Source organism: Jaculus jaculus, chromosome 2, assembly GCF_020740685.1.
Source record: "Jaculus jaculus isolate mJacJac1 chromosome 2, mJacJac1.mat.Y.cur, whole genome shotgun sequence".
Taxonomy (NCBI): domain Eukaryota; kingdom Metazoa; phylum Chordata; class Mammalia; order Rodentia; family Dipodidae; genus Jaculus; species Jaculus jaculus.
Genome location: NC_059103.1, coordinates 62,804,567 through 62,821,294, shown reverse-complemented (window position 1 = coordinate 62,821,294; position 16,728 = coordinate 62,804,567).

The following is a 16,728-nucleotide window of genomic DNA, read 5'->3' as shown; positions in this document are numbered from 1 at the left end:
TGCCTTGGCCAGGAAAAATATGGATCTGATTTAGTGTTGTGTTCTCTGTAGCCTCTGGATCTCTGTGTTGATGAGGTTTGAGTGGCTACAATGTATGTCGCCATCTCCCTGGAGCTGGTTTTGAGGCTAACCATGAAAGCAGTATTGTGCCACTGCTTCCTCTGGGTCTAGGTAGGTGAGGTGAAGGTGACGTTAATTTGTATGTCCACTCATCTTAGTTAAAGAGCAGTGTATGTTCTCTCTAGAATGTACTGGTTTCCTGTCCTAGGGAATCTGGCTTTCTTTCTTTCTTTCTCCCTCTCTTTCTTTCTTTCTGTCTTTCTTCTTCTGAACATCCCTTTCTCCTCTTTCTCCCTTTCTCTCTTCCCTCCATATTTCCCCCTTTTCCTATATTTATTCTAGTACCTTGTCTTCCTTCTTCCTTCTTAATCCCCCAGATACATCCCTGTCCCTGAAATGATAATGGGACTTAAAACTGTATAGTACTTTCCGTTGCCCTTAAATCAAGACCCTTACTTCATCCCCATCCCCTGTGGTAACTCTTCTTGATATTTATACTTTAGTTAATGCTGAATTATCTTTACAAACACAGAGAAAAAGACAGACTTAGACACAGACCTACACAGCCATGGAAATAGGCACACATGCACACACACACACACACACACACACACACACACACATACTTCCATAGCTTTGTTCTTTGTTCAAGTGTTTCACATCAACTTCCATTTTGCTAGTATTGTGAGTTCTGCCTCTTATTTTGGGATCAAATTACTGACTCTCTTCTTCAGGAATCATTCCTTGGCACAAGAGGAATGAGGGCTCTTCTACATCTTCACAGAAAGTTGTTTATTTGTTAACTGAACTGTTATTTCATAGCTGAATAGTTCCATTCTCATACTTCCCTTCTCCATCATCATCCTTCCATTCTTCCCTCTTTCCATTTTCCTTCTTCTTTCTTTTATTTTCCTTAGATTGCTACTTGATGCCTTATATACTGCATGATGAGGTGAAATCACAGGTCTTGCCATGTCTCACAAATCCATAATTTCCACAATCCATTACATTCCCTGGATGGAAGTGCCCTGAATATTTTGCTGAACCAAAGTCAATTGACTTGCACTAAAGATGTGTTATGGGTATGTCCTATGCTGTTGTGTAGGTTTGAGTAGTGAAACGTTTTGCATACACATCATGTAACCTTCAAACAGTTCTGTAATGTGGAAGGACCTGTTTCCTGATTTGAGTTAAGATAAGAAGATATTGAGAATCTAGGATCAAATGTAGGATTTTAAAAACAAATATATGCCACATCCAAGGCTAAGACTAAGGCTATCATTTGTAATCTTGAGATTGATTTTGAGAAGTTACTTTCCTGAACAGGTTAGGAAATAGACTCAGTTTTTCCTAAATCACCCTGCCAATCTATGCCAAAGCTGGATGCCTAACACAAGCTGGCAGACTCCGGCACATGCACTTCCTTTCATCCATAGCCACCTGTTCCTACTTAATTCTGGAGAGTGGAAGGAACTTTACCAAGTTCATCCATGAGACCAAAATTAGTAAGTTTGTATTATTTTGTGAGTAATAAATCAAATAAAACACATGTACCAGCAAGTAAGATGCTACCCACCAAGGGGCACATGCATTCTTCAGTTGCCCACACTTGGGCTGTATCACAAGGAATGCAGAAGCCATGCTGTTGGCCCTTCTGGCAGATGAACTCCTCCAATAAGCAGCACATAACCTTTCCAGAATTGCCATTTCTAAAGATTGTGCAGGAAAGTGATATGTAAATTCACCATTGGGTTGGATGTGATTTGGTGCCTTTTTTTTTATTTGGATAGGGATAGAACTAAGGAGAAGAAATCTTTCTTATATTCAAATGCATGTATTGAAGGCCAAGATTCATATAATTAAAACAGGCACTCTTGGGGTTTGAATCTGAAGTGTATCCTGTTGCTCATGTTAACACTTGGTCGTTGGCTGGTGGCAGTGGTTGGGATCCTTACTGGAGGAAGTGGGTCACTGGTGGTGGGCCTTGAGGTTTTCTTGTAGGCTTTATGTCGTAGTTTTGCTTTTTGCCTGCCTGATGATGTGATAACCGGCTTCCTGCTCCCACCATGCCTTCCCTAGTATAGGACTCTTCCCTTTGGAAAGTAAGCCAAAAGAAATTTGTGCCTACCCCAAATTGCTCTGGTCAGGCATTTTGTCCCAGCAATAAGAAAATGACTGGCAGAGCAACTGAGCACAATAATTGATTGACATAATACTTATTGTCTTTAGTTTACAAAGTACAGGGCTGGAATCATTAATCCAGCTGACCATATAAAAGATTTATCATTAAAAGTGCATTTCTTAATATGTTAGCATTATATGTCTACATATTGATATGTCAGCATTAGTTAAGCTTCTAGTTTGTTACATACTTTTGGAAGTTCTGTATCTGAGAGACTTTGTTGAACTACGGGGCTTGACCACCAAAGGAGACTGAGTACAACTCCCTATGTGGCCTCTGCAGCCCTTAGCTAAGTTCCTCCATACCTGCTCTTTCACTGGACTCACAGAGACAGAGAGAGATCACCATCACCTTTTAGGTAAGAAAATAAAGCCCCATAAATGGTAATTAGCCAAAATCCCCGAGAGTTCTGTAAGCCATGTTGAGTAACAGGTTGTGAGCCTGTTCAGACACCTTTTATACCTCCCAGGGGCTTCTCTCACAGTAGAAGATTGCTATGAATTCAAAACAGTTTAAGCTACAGAGTGAGTTATAGACCAACCTGGGCTATAGAGTGAGGCCATGTCTCAAGCAAATAAACTTATAAGTAAACAGACAAATAAGACTGGGGGAATAATAAATGAAAACAATAGAGGAAATACCTGGCAAAGTTGGGAAATGCATGGGAAATCTGAGAAGGCCTTCTCTCAGCCTCCACTGGGAGCCAGCTATTCAGCACCATCACTAAGAATGGCCATCTTCAACATCAGGAAAGGCTACCTTTCTCTTGAGGTTCAGGCAATGAGCACCCCTGAGATTATCTGAGGAGAGAGTGTGGCCCTTTTAAAGAGAACTGGAATCCCACAGACATCAAGTCAAGGGCAATGAATTAAATAAAATAACATGACAGATATATCTGAGGTAATGGTGCAGAGAAAAGATCAAGATCTCTAGGTTATGATTTTATTGTGTTTTGAAAAGTTTCATCCTGAAAAATGTTCAGTGTGGAAAGTCCTGCCCATCAGTAGGTGGAAGACTGCTGTATCTCATTTTGAAATCTGTGGATTTCTTGCTTATGCATGGATGCTCCCCATCCATACTTTCTATAAATTACTTTTCCCAGGGGGAAAGAAGTAACCAGATTCAGAAAATCAATTTGAAAGGAAAAAAATGACAATATCTAATATGTAAACTGATTAAGTATACATTTGAAAGTGGTGGGATTCAAATTGTTTGTTCATAAAAACTAAGAGCAATGTGGTATCAAAGGGCCATATGGGCTCCAGGAGCAAGCTAGTCAGGTTTTGAGAAGTCAGTTTAATGTTTAGGTTTTAGATATGTCACAAGAAGTTATTGACTCAGAAAAAGTTCATTTTCTGATCAGTGACTATTGGTAATAGATAAGTATTTTAATGTTTTGAAAATATTTAATTAATTAATTTATTTGAGAGAAAAAGAGAGGAAGAGGCAGATATATAGAGAGAATGGGTTCACCAGAGCCTCCAGCCATTTCAAATAAACTCCAGATGCATGTATCACCATGTACATCTGTCTTATGTGGGTTCTGAGGAATCAAATCTGGGTCCTTAGCCTTTGCTGGCAAGCATCTTAACTGCTAAATCATCTCTCTCCAGGCCAAGTTGTTTTTTTTTTTTTTTTTGTAAATTTTGTTTTAAGCACCTCTGTAGGACTCTATAAAGTTCAAACTCTACAAGGATACTTTAGGAAACCTTTGTGCCTATGGGGCAACAACATAAACTTTGACTGGACATTGTTCACATGGTTACTTTTAAAAATATTTTATTGATTTATTTACTTGAGAGAGAGAAGAAAAACAGGCAGACACAGAGAGAGAGAATGGGGATGCCAGGACCTCCAGCCACTGCAAACCAATCACATGATTACTTTTATAACAACATGATAGTAACATTTTACATAAACACATATAAAACATAGAGGTGCACATATGTGTGTATGTATATATGCATACATTAATTTATACACACAAACATATTTTCCTTTGTGCATGCATGTATATGCACATGGTTTTATTTTATAAATATGGGTATTATGCTTCTGAACTTGATATTACCAACATGTATTTCCCTAACATCATTAAAAAATTTTAAAACATTTTAATAACTTCATAGTATCTCATGGAATACTCATATTTTATTACTCCTGTCACCTGTTTCAGGCTGGTTTGTATATATTCACATTATTTCTTTTATTTTATATTTTACTCTCTGAACTTTATCTTAATTGCTATGATCATATTTTGTGACAGAGAAGATTTAAACATTATTTGACAAACTAATTGTACCTATATTTAAATATCTCTCTAAATTTAAAGCCACATTGCCATTTTTAGCATACTTTACAATTAAATTTTATCTTAAATTCTGTAAAAATGAGAAGAATTTGGGAACCTAAATGAGTGAGTTTGGACTTGATAGCTTATAAGCAATAGGGCTCTGTTTACCATCTTTCTGAAAAGTCTAAGATTAAGGTAGACCTGGTGTCTGGTGAGGGATTACTTTATGGTTCACACATGGCATCTTCTCACTGTATCCTTCCTGATGGAAAGAGCAAGAGAGGTGGCAGCCCTGTTTTATAAGGGGTTGATCCCATCAGGGGCACACTCTTATCTACTCACTTCTCAGACCTTGCCTCCTAATTCTTTTTTTTAAAGCAACATGTTTTATTAGATATGGACATATTTTGTATGAAAACAACACATATTGGCACCATCCTTTCCCTTCTCCCTGCCCCTTTTCTGAAGAGGCCTTCCTCTTTGGGGATGCAGGTTAACTCCATGGGGTCATGGGCCATGCATTATTGGTGGGGAAGAGGCAATGTCTCTGTGCAAAATGTCCCTACTTGTGGCCCTAACGATCTTTCCATCCCATCTTCCACAAAATTCCCTGAGCTATGCTGGGAACATTTTTAGTCTGCTTCATTGATGTGCACTTAGGAGCCTCAGGATCTCTGGTTTAGTAGGAGTTGACCTCCTAATTCTATCAACATGGTGAGGAAGGCACAAGACTACAGACCATAGCCATATCTGTCCACTTCCTCCTTTTACTGCATGCATGTATGTGTGTGTGCATGCATGCATGTGTGTGTGTGTGTGTATGTGCATGTGCGCACACATGAGTGCATGATTGCTGATTACAGGTGTGTGCATACTCAAGTAAAAGTCAGAGGACAACTTTTAGGTGAGCCACTGACTGTCTCTTTCACTTGAGGCAGAGTTTCTTGCTCTGGGTCCTCACTCTGCTGTTCTTTGCTGGGCTTACCAAGCCATGAACTTCTGGGAAATTCAATGTCTTCCTCTCATCCTGTCATTAGCATCATCTTTAGTGTATTCTGATTATAGAAGCTCAAAATGCTGCCATCATTTTATACAGGGTTTAGGGATTGAACTCAGATACTCTTGCCTGCAAAGCAAATGCTTTATCCACTGAGCCATCCCTACAGCCCCAGAAATTTCCAATTTTTGGTTGAAAGTTTAATGGTTTCTGAAAAAGGTAATAAAAATTATGTAATAAAGCATTAACACTACAAAAACCACTTAGCATGACCAGAATGTTTAGGAGAGAATAAAAATATCAAAAATTGATAAATACCCCAAATAGAAGAAAATATATTCAACCACTGTTAGTTATTTCCTCTAAAATGATAAAATGCTGAGCATTTTTTGATTACTGTTGGTATAAATTTCAATGTCAAAATTTATTTGCTAGGAATAATGACAGATGAATTAAGTGACAACTCCACCCAGCTCTAGAACTGAGCTCAGATAGCAGTGTGTTGTATGTTTAATTCCATCCAATTCAATTCACTCCCATCACTGGTACACATGGCTTGGACTGAATTCAGAGTTAGGACATGTGGTCTCCATGTGGGCTCACAAGACCATCTAGGGATATGGGAAACTGGCTATGGAAGCAAGTTACCTAACTGCAAGGCTGTTTGGAAAAGACATGTTAAACAGAGAAGGCACCATATGCTGGGGTCTTGTAGCAGAGGAGGGGTGAGCCAGAGGATCTGGGTGTGGTGTTCTTGCCTATCATTTTCAGTACTTATAAGGCTGAGACAGGAGGATTGTCATGAGCTCCAGGCCATACTGGGCTACATAATGAGCTCCAGGATGGTTTGGGCTTCAGAATGAGAAGGTGGGGGATTTAGGCATTGGAATATTGTAAGGTGAAATTTCAGAGACAAAGAAATAAATTCAAACATCACCAGTTATTTCCTTTCAGTAACAATAAGCTTATTATTTGTTTGACTTTTGTTGGTCTGTGTTACATATGACATCTTTAATGCCACAGTTTTTCCCTAGCAATAATAATGACTGGGCTGGAGAGATGGCTTAGCGGTTAAGCGCTTGCCTGTGAAGCCTAAGGACCCCGGTTCGAGGCTTGGTTCCCCAGGTCCCACGTTAACCAGATGCACAAGGGGGTGCACGCGTCTGGAGTTCGTTTGCAGAGGCTGGAAGCCCTGGCGTGCCCATTCTCTCTCTCTCCCTCTATCTGTCTTTCTCTCTGTGTCTGTCGCTCTCAAATAAATAAATAAATAAAAATTTATAAAAAAAAATAATGACTGTACTGAGTTCCAACTCCATGCAGCTCTGGGTATGAACTTAACACCCCCTTATCATTATATAAGCAATGTTCTGAAATAACATACTATCTTCTAATGGAGAGCAGATATCTGGTTTTCTATAGCCTCCTCCAAATAGTGATGCTCTCCTTTCATAGTGTTTGTTTCATACTCTGGCAAATAATTGGCTAACACATTGAGCTGCCTGTGTCATTACCAACTTCCCAAAGCATGGGACAGTGTTTGTTAAGAGGTTGGATGCCCTAAGCATCTCAGTCAAGTTTAGTGAACAACTTAATACAACTGCTGTGGCTTGAATGTAAAATGCCTCCCATGGGCTTAGGAGTTGAACACTTGCTCCTCAGCAGGGTGGCACTTGAAGGTCCTGGAACCTGCAGTAGGTGGAGCCTTGCTGGAATAACCATGTCACTGGAACTGAACTTCAAGGATTTAGTCCAGCTCCACTTACTTTTTTCTCTTTCTGCTTTCTGACTGACATGGTGGCTGCGGCATGCCTCCCCACCATTATGGACTCTACTCTGTAACTGTGGACCAAATTAAGCCATTTTCCTTCCATTGTCCCAGTAATTAGGATGTAACTGATACAACAACCAAACAATATTCAGTTTCAGCTTAGAACTGGGACATCCTCAGAACATTTCTGAATACTATTCTCCTCATCTGTACCACATGGAAAGCAGTTATATATTTGTTTAATTATTTTTAATGTCAGGTTAATTATTATCCTTGAGAGTATTTTCTAGAGTGTTGGGAGCTATGAACCAAACCTCAGCCATGTTAACAGAGACTGCCATATAGCAAGTTAAGTTTTTACTTCCTCACCTAGTACACAACTACCCGAAACAAAGACTGCCATATAGCAAGTTAACTTTCTACTTCCTCACCTAATATTCAACTACCAGAAACAATGGGATCGTACACCTGCCTAAACACTCCCCCATCCTGCCGGTAGCTGATGAAGAAACAAAGACATTGCGGTTTAACCAATAACTCTGTGATCTCTGCCATAACTACATCTCCTTCCCCCTACAACTCCTTGCCCTGACCACATACCCTTCCCCCTACAACTCTACATAAACCTACATGTAAGAATAAACTCTTGAGGCTGTGACAAACACCTAGCATGGTCTCCTTCTTGTGTCTGTTTGCCTCCTTTCACCCAGGTTAGCTTCTCCTTGAGTCCTTGTTCAACTCCCCACTGGCTGGGGCACTAGAGGATATTTGTAATCATGCAGTCATGCCATTAATGTTTTTAAGCTTGATTTGATTTTCAGAAAATGAGGCATTCTGAGCCCATAGATGCTCATTTTTAAATGAATTTTTGGGCTATATACATGAGAACCTGTCAATAGCATTGAAGGTCATCTTGTACCCTTGGAAAGATTAATAACATATTCCTCATGAAGAGGCCTTTTCTGAGATAAGGTAGCAAGTGGTGTTTGAAAAAGAAATATCGAGAAAATGTCATGATCCACCAGCAATTATGGTGTCTCTGCCCTATCAGGGGACAGATTTCAAGATGTACCAATCTTCTGAAAGCCCATGGCCTACTCCAATGTCTAAATCCTGTGCTCTTTGAAAGATGTATTTTTTTTAAGTGCAAAACTGTCAAAATGTGTACCAGAAATAGCCAGAAAGCCATATAAAAGCATGCAATTTTTGTGGTATCTCACTCTTGACCAACAGGGCAAACCCTGGTCTCTCAGAAAAGCCCCATGACTGTGATCACTGTTGGTACAGAGGCTTAATTCAAAGAGTTTGGGGCAGATGTGTATCTTCCACCAAGTAATTGTGCCTGAAAGACAAACCTGAAAAGGGTATCTGAGTTAAATTTGGCAACAAGTTCTCAATCACAGTGGTATGTTTTATTTGCTGAATTTGAAAAATAGAGCATTAAACTAGGTAATGAAAGTTTTATTTAGAAAAGCTCAGAGTTGAGCATGGCAGATTTGTTAAAGGAAATATGCTACCCCAATCTATATGTTAGATTGAAAAATGGTCATTACTTAAAAGATTTTTGATACAACAGATTCCGATGTGAAATTTATTAATGCAAAATTGTTTTTTGCTGAAGTTTTATGCACCGTCTTAGACCATTATTTGACCAGCTATCTTCGGCAATCTATTCCACACAGATGTAAGCTCTAGTTTCTGGATGCTGGAAGGAGACAATTCTAATCATTGCAATACATTCATGGGAAATGTATCATCCCCTGAGCCTGAGAACTGGGTTCTACAATTTGGAGTGAGTTTCAGTATCAATTGCCATGGCAACCTAATTTCTTATGCATTATCTGGAAATACCTGGGATTCCAATTTAATGTGAATTGTAGGTTGAAACCATCACATCATATTAACCTAAAAATAAAATGCTAGCTATTGTGGAAAGAGTTTTGCCCTTTAATTTTGAGGCTTGTGGTAGTGAGGACCCTTGGCTGGTTTTAGGCATGGTAATAACACTCACCACAGAAGGCTGAGTTTCCAGTCCCTGGGTTTCTGAATACAAGCTGTACATTTGCCTCCCTGAATCACTGTTTTCTGCAGTTGGCCTAGAGCATGCACATCTGTGCCTACCCAACAATGCCCATCACTTAACAAGCCCTGTTCAGTGGCCTGGCAACATACCATGCATCTCTTAGCAAACCAAAGTAGCAGGTATTTACCCAAGGAAATCAGTCTAGAATTGAATCAACTTGCCCACAGGGATCAAACACAACTTTTGTTTTTCATGACATCTAGACACTAGAATCTGCTATCCCTGAGGGTTCTGGTTAAATTCATATGAGGGAGCACATTTATGCCATGATATGTGGAATGTGGCTAACCACACTTACTGCATTTTTGGAGATCCTTCCCCAGAGTTCTTCTTTCCACCATCTATACTGCAGGTTTTGTTTTGGATAGAAGCTTGAATATCACTTCCATTCACCTGAGTCTAAGTAGTGCCCTCTGCTCAGGACACCCCAGGGACTCTGGAAGGAAGGAAGGATGTGCTTCTGCACTATCCAGTCATGGCCATCATCCATCCCCATTCTGCATGAGGAAAGAGAAGCTTCAGCAATAACAAGAATCCTTATCGTAGTTGGCATAAAACATTTGTGTGCATGCATGTGTGTGTGTGTTTGTTTAAAAGTGTGTGTGCAGGTACACATAAAAGTGCATGTATATATGGAGGATGTTGAGTGGACTTCTTCAATCATTCTCTCCCTTATTCTTTGAGACAGAGTCTCTCACTAAACCTAGACCTCACCAGTTGGGGTAGATTAGCTAGGCGGTGAGCCCCAAGTAGTCCCTGTTTCCATTTCCCCAGAACTGGGATTATAAGGCATGTTACCACACCCAGCATTTTCCATGGGTACAGGGGATCTAAACTCAGCTCTTCATGCTTGTATGACAAGCATTTTACCCACTGGGTCAGGTCCCCAGCCAATTTAGTTGACATACTTTATTTTAAACAAAAAGTTATAAAGTCTGTGGACCATACTTGTTCCTTGGGGACTGAGGTTCTTTGGAGGCTGGCCCATTATTTTCAACTGTTTTTTCTCTCTGTTTTGCTTGTTTCCAAATTCCAGGTTGCTTACACATACATCTTCACTTAGATCTACTCAGAAACAGGAAAATTATTTCAGATGTTATCTGAGCACAATATATGGTGAAAAACCATGATCCAGTCCCTTTCCTCAGTTTAAAAACAGACAAACATTCATTGTTCCTGGAAGCTAAGCTAAATCAAGGTAATACAGGGCTGCTGTCTATAGAGGTTGTGAGGAGAGGATTTGTACTAGGTTTTCTCTAGCTCCTGAAAGAGGCAGCCATATTTCTTTTCTCCTTCCATTGCTTTCTATAGATATCAAAGCTGAACACTGCTAGTTTGACTGTTCCTTCTGTCAGTCAGTGGACTGTGGAGGCAAGGGCTGGAGTCTCAACTCACACACAGGAGATCTGAAGCCCAGCAATGTTAAAGACTATCTCCAAGGTCACATTGTAGGTAACATGATCTATCTAGGTTCTATAGCCATTTTCTTCTGACTTCTATTCTTCCAATGAAGTATGAAATTCTTAGCTTGAGACAGTCAGTTGCCAGAAATATTTTAGATGGTAATTTCTTGCAGAGCCGATGGACTGATTCCAGGTGTTATAGACATTTGGAAGTCAATGAATCCCTATACCAGAGAGCTTCCTTCTCACCTTCAGTAGTGTTTGTGAACCAGAAGCAGCCTGAACATTATCTGTTTTGGGCAGGTGTAATATCTCGGTTGTTTTGCACAGACAAGATTCTGGAGGACAGCCCTAGGTAGGAAGCCAGTATGTTGTTTTCTCTCCAAGGACATTCATGAGTTTGGCTCTGCTGGAGCACAATGAGATTGCACAAAACAGACATACTCAGAACTTCTTAGATGAGGAGCTTTTTCACCAAGATGTGGGGAAACACTGAGGGTTTTTCTTTACTCCACTAGTCATTTTTTACCTTTTCAGTTCAGTGTGTGGATGAAAAAATTCAGATATGAAGCCTGACTCAGTTGTTACTTATGAGAGATGGGTTTGTGTTCTGGTATATCCATATTTGCTGACATCTTTATGGACAATTGAACTGGTGCCTATCCATGTTCTAGAATGGAAAATTATGGAGAATGTAACAGTTAAAGTAGTAGCTACTAATGAGGGCACATATGTAATTCAGCATTTTAGAATAAGCCTTTCCTGAGGTAGCAGCTCTGAACATAATAACTGCCCTAAGGAAGTGTGGTGGTTGGATTCGGGTGTCTCACTTAAACTTAGGTGTTCAGAATGCTAGGTTCCCAGCTTATGGAATTTGGGAATTAACACCTCCTGGAGGCAGTGTATTGCTGGGATGGGCATATGGGTGTTTTAGCGAGTTTCCCCTTGCCACTGTTGGGCATACTCTCCTGTTGCTGTTGTTCTTCTGATGTTGGTGAGGAGGTTATGTCTACCCTCTGCTCATTTTCCCTGCTATCATGTAGCTTCTCCTCGAGTCTAGAAGCTCAAATAACCCCCTTTTCCCCACAAGCTGCTCTTGGTCAGGTATTTTCTGGCAGCAATGCAAACTTAACTGCAACAGGAAGCAACACAAATGTCTCATCTACATATTAGCATGTATGCTGAAGTAGTAAGTGACAACTGACTTGGTGACCGAGCATGCCATAGAGATAGAGGAAAACTATCCACTATTTGAAATGAGTTTCCAATACTTACAGAATATGACTACTAAAGCCAGGCCTATTGGTGCAGGCCTGTCATTCCAGTTACTTTGGAGCAACAGTACCTTGAGTTTCAGGTCTGCATGGGTTACAGAGTGAGTTCAAGGACAGCTTGGACATCTTAGTAAAGATCTGCCTCAAAGTGTGAAGATAGGGCTGAGTATATAGTTTAGTGGTAGAGTGCTTGCTTACCTAGCTTATACAAGGCCATGATTTTTATTCCCAGCAACACACACACACACACACACACACACACACACACACACACACACACATACACACACACACACACACACACACACCCCTTCTGAACTAAATAAACTGCCATGGTCCTTCCAAATTAACACTGGTGACTGGTTAACTGATGCTCCATCTGTGTTGTTTGCTAGAGACATTCCTGGTCACATTACTCTCCTGAGTAAATAACTAACTCTTAGTATTGGGTCCAAAGTTAGATTTACTAAATGCCCAACCACCAGTACTTCTGCACAAGCAATATTTACTCATATTCTATAAAAGCTATGCCTGGTTCCACATAAAATGCTTGTGGGAAAAAGGGGGTAATTTGAGCTTATAGAGAATGCATGTACTCTGAGGCACCGTCCCCCTGCCACCGTGGCTGACTGATGCTTTCATGAGCCCATGGTAACTACCAATAATCCAATGAAGAGGGCCTCAGTGGAATGGGGGTAGAAGAGAGGGATATGAGTATAACTCAATGGTAATATTATCAACATGTGATATGTTTATACAGTAATGTTAATAAATAACAAAAAATCTTGGCAGCAGGTCCACGTCTCAGACTGTGGGGGCAGAGCTCGGCTTGAGCAGCATGAAAAGCCAGGCAAGGGGATTTTCCACTCACACCGGAGCTCTCTGCAAACTCAATAAACATGGAAAACCACAGAGGAGCAGATCATGAGGTAGAAGAACACATGGAACAGTGGGCAAAATGAGCAGCATCAGCTCCCTCCCCTCCCCACCACCAGTGCCCAGCCCATGGGAACAGCACAGTGGTCCAGGGACCTGGCCATGCCTACTGAACTGACAGAGCACCAAAAAGGGACCCAATCAAGAGCGCAGCTGAGACCAAAATCATACCAAAAGGTAACTGGGATTACACCAGGTCAGTAACCACCTAATAAACCTGGTATATATGCCTGAACCAGAAGTGCTAATTGCACCTTCCATATCAGGATAAATTATATGTTAAATCAGATGGATGGTCAAATTTGCCATTCTTAAATAAGTTGTAGATTGGGCTTGTAATTTGTTGCTTCTTGAATTATAGTGGCTTTGTTTACTCTTCTGTTATACATTAGGGAAGGGTCTTACCTGGTCACAAGCTGACTTGGAACCCTGTACAGACCAGAAATCTTAACCATCTTGTTGTCAGGATTAAGGGAGTGTGTGAGGAACCACACAGCCTAAGAGACAGACAGAGGATCTGGTTGTCATAATACCTATTCTTGGATAAATACTCTGAGCTGTCTTTCTTTGACAGTGTACATTGTTGAGTTAAATTTTAGAATCTACCTTTATTTTGCTCCTCTTAGCCTACTTGAATACTCTCATAGCAGGCACACCCAACACATAGAGTCACTTTTGTACATATTCTGAGAGTTTTCATAGCCACACCTAGTGTCTTAAGCTCCTACCCTGAAGATATATAACAACATATTGATTGATACATCTCATAATACCCAGCTAAATGAAAAAATCCAATTATTAAATAATGTAAGATTCAAAAATATGTACATTATAACACAAGAAACACTAAAAATCATGACAATATAAATCCACCAAAAATTAGTAAGGCAACAGAAATGACCTCTACTGAGAACAAGTTAGAGGAAATGCCTGAGAAAGATTTCAAAAGAATGATTATAAATATGCTCAAAGAACTCAAAGAATTCAAAGAAAACACAGAATGCCAATTTAATGAAATAAAGAGGCCAATACTAGACATAAATAAGGAAATAGAAATAATAAAGAAAAACCAGTTAGAATTACTAGCAATAAAGAACACAGTTAATGAAATATAAAAACTCTGTAGAAAATCTCTAAGTAGAATGGGTGAAGGAGAGGACAGAATATCTAAGCTAGAAGACCAGGTGGCAGATCTAATACAGTCCAACAAAGAGAAAAACAAACTTATAGAAAAGTATGAGTGGGAATTTCAAATATTCAGGACACTATGAAAAGATCAAACACAAGAATTCAGGACATAGCAGAGTGAGAAGAATTCTACTCCAAAGGCATAGTAGGTGTCTTCAACAAAATCATAGAAGAAAACTTCCCCCAAATTGTGAAAGAGGTGCCAATACAGATACAGATACTTTAGAACACCAGCCAGACAAAACATGGAAAGAACCTCTCCTCGCCATATTATAATCAAATTACCAGAAATACAATCCAAAGAAAAAATATTGAAAGCAGTCAGAGAGAAAAATCAAGTTACCTACAAAGGCAAGCCTATCAGGATTACAGCAGATTACTCAACACAAACTTTAAAAGCCAGAAGGGCGTGGAGTGATGTATTCCAAGTTCTGAAAGACAACAACTGTCAACCAAGATTACTTTAACCTGCAAAGCTATCCATTCAAATAGATGGAGAAATAAGGAAATTCCATGACAAAAGCAGGCTAAAAGCATACTTGAAGACAAAACCAGCTCTACAGAAAATACTTGAAAGAATCCTCCATGCAGAAGAAAAAGAAAAGCACACATATAAGGAACCAGGAGAAAAGCAAACAATACTCAAATACTTGTTAACACAAGGAAGCAAAGGTAAAACCAGAATAGCTACAAAAAAATGGCAAAAATGAATACACACCTTTCAGTAATATCTCTTAATATCAATAGCCTCAATGCCCCAAACAAAAGACATAGGTTTGCAGACTGGGTTAAAAAGCAGGATCCTTTAATTTGTTGCCTCCAAGAAACCCACATTTCTACAAAGGATGGACACTATCTTAGGCTGAAAGGCTGGAAAACTGTGTTTCAAGCAAATGGACCTAGAAAAGAAGCAGGAGTTGCTATCCTAATATCTGACAAGGTAGACTTCAGTCCAACATTAGTTAAGAAAGATAAGGCAGGCCACTTTATATTGATTAAAGGCACCCTCCAAGAGGAGGACATTACAATCCTAAATATATATGCACCTAACATGGGGGCCCCCAAATTCATCAAACAAATGCTATTAGAACTAAGGTTACAGATAACACAAAATACACTGGTAGTGGGGGACTTCAATAACCCACTCTCATCAATTGACAGGTCATCCAGGAAAAGATAAACAAAGAGGCATCTGGACTAAATGAGGTCATAGAAGGAATGGACCTAACAGATATATACAGAACATTTCATCTAAATGCTGCAAAGTACACATTCTTTTCAGCAGGGCATGGAACTTTCTCTAAAATAGACCATATATTAGGACACAAAGCAAATCTTAACAAATACAGGAAAATTGAAATAATTCCTTGCATTCTATCTGACCACAATGGAATTAAACTACAAATCAGTAGCAAGAAGAACCCTGACCCAGGTGGAGACAAGGGAAAAGTCCACCCTCTCATGGTGACTGGGCTCATTGCTAACTTACTAAGACAAGACCTCCTTGGAAATGCCAAGGCTTTCATCACTACTGACCATAAGGCCTTTTATAATTATTTGTTAAATAAAAAAAATATATATATATATATATATCTACAACAGTTTAAGGAAGGTAGGGAATGTCATCCCAATTACTCCAATGAACACCCCCAATTCTAAGGGGCACTGCTCAGCGCCCCCCCCCATTTAAAATCCAGTGGAGACCAGGGGACCCTATATGGGTTGAGCAGTGGCCTCTCCCTTCTTCTAAGTTACACCAACTCCACATACTTATTGATCAACAGTTGGAGGCCGGACATATCCGTCGCTCCACTAGTCCCTGGAACTCTCCTGTCTTTGTCATAATAAAAGCCTAATGGGTCCTAGAGATTTTTACATGATTTAAGAAAGATCAATGAACACATGATCCCCTTCGGAACCCCCCAGAGGAAACTCCCATGGATCCCAACTATTCCCAATATATACCATATTACTATCATTGACATTAAAGATTGCTTCTTCTCTATCCCTCTCCATCCAGGAGACATGGAAAAATTTACATTCTCTATACCCACTATTAATTTTTGTGGCCCAGATAGGAGATTTAAATAGACTGTCTTACCTCAGGGCATGGCTAATAGCCTACCCATTTGTCAATATTACCTGTCATCCATTTTCTCTTCTCTTATCAATCTCCCCAATACCCTGTTTTATATCTACATGGATGATATTATTCTTGGGTCCCTCGGTTCCTCCACACTCCAAGACCTTACCCACCAATGTCTAACTATCCTTCATACTCACAGCTTTAAAGTAGCTCCTGAGAAAGTTCAAACTGTGCCTCCCTTTAAGATCTTGGGCTCGACCCTTACCCTAGATAGAGTTTCACCTCTTAAACCACAACTTTATATTCAGGATTCTTACACCTTGGCTCAACTCCAGAAGCGCTTGGGAGAAATTAACTGGATGAGGCCTTGGATACCCATAACTACTGAAGAGCTGTCCCCATTGTTTGACTTCCTAAAGGATATTAACTTCTTCTCTCAGGTAATTTTGTCCCATTGT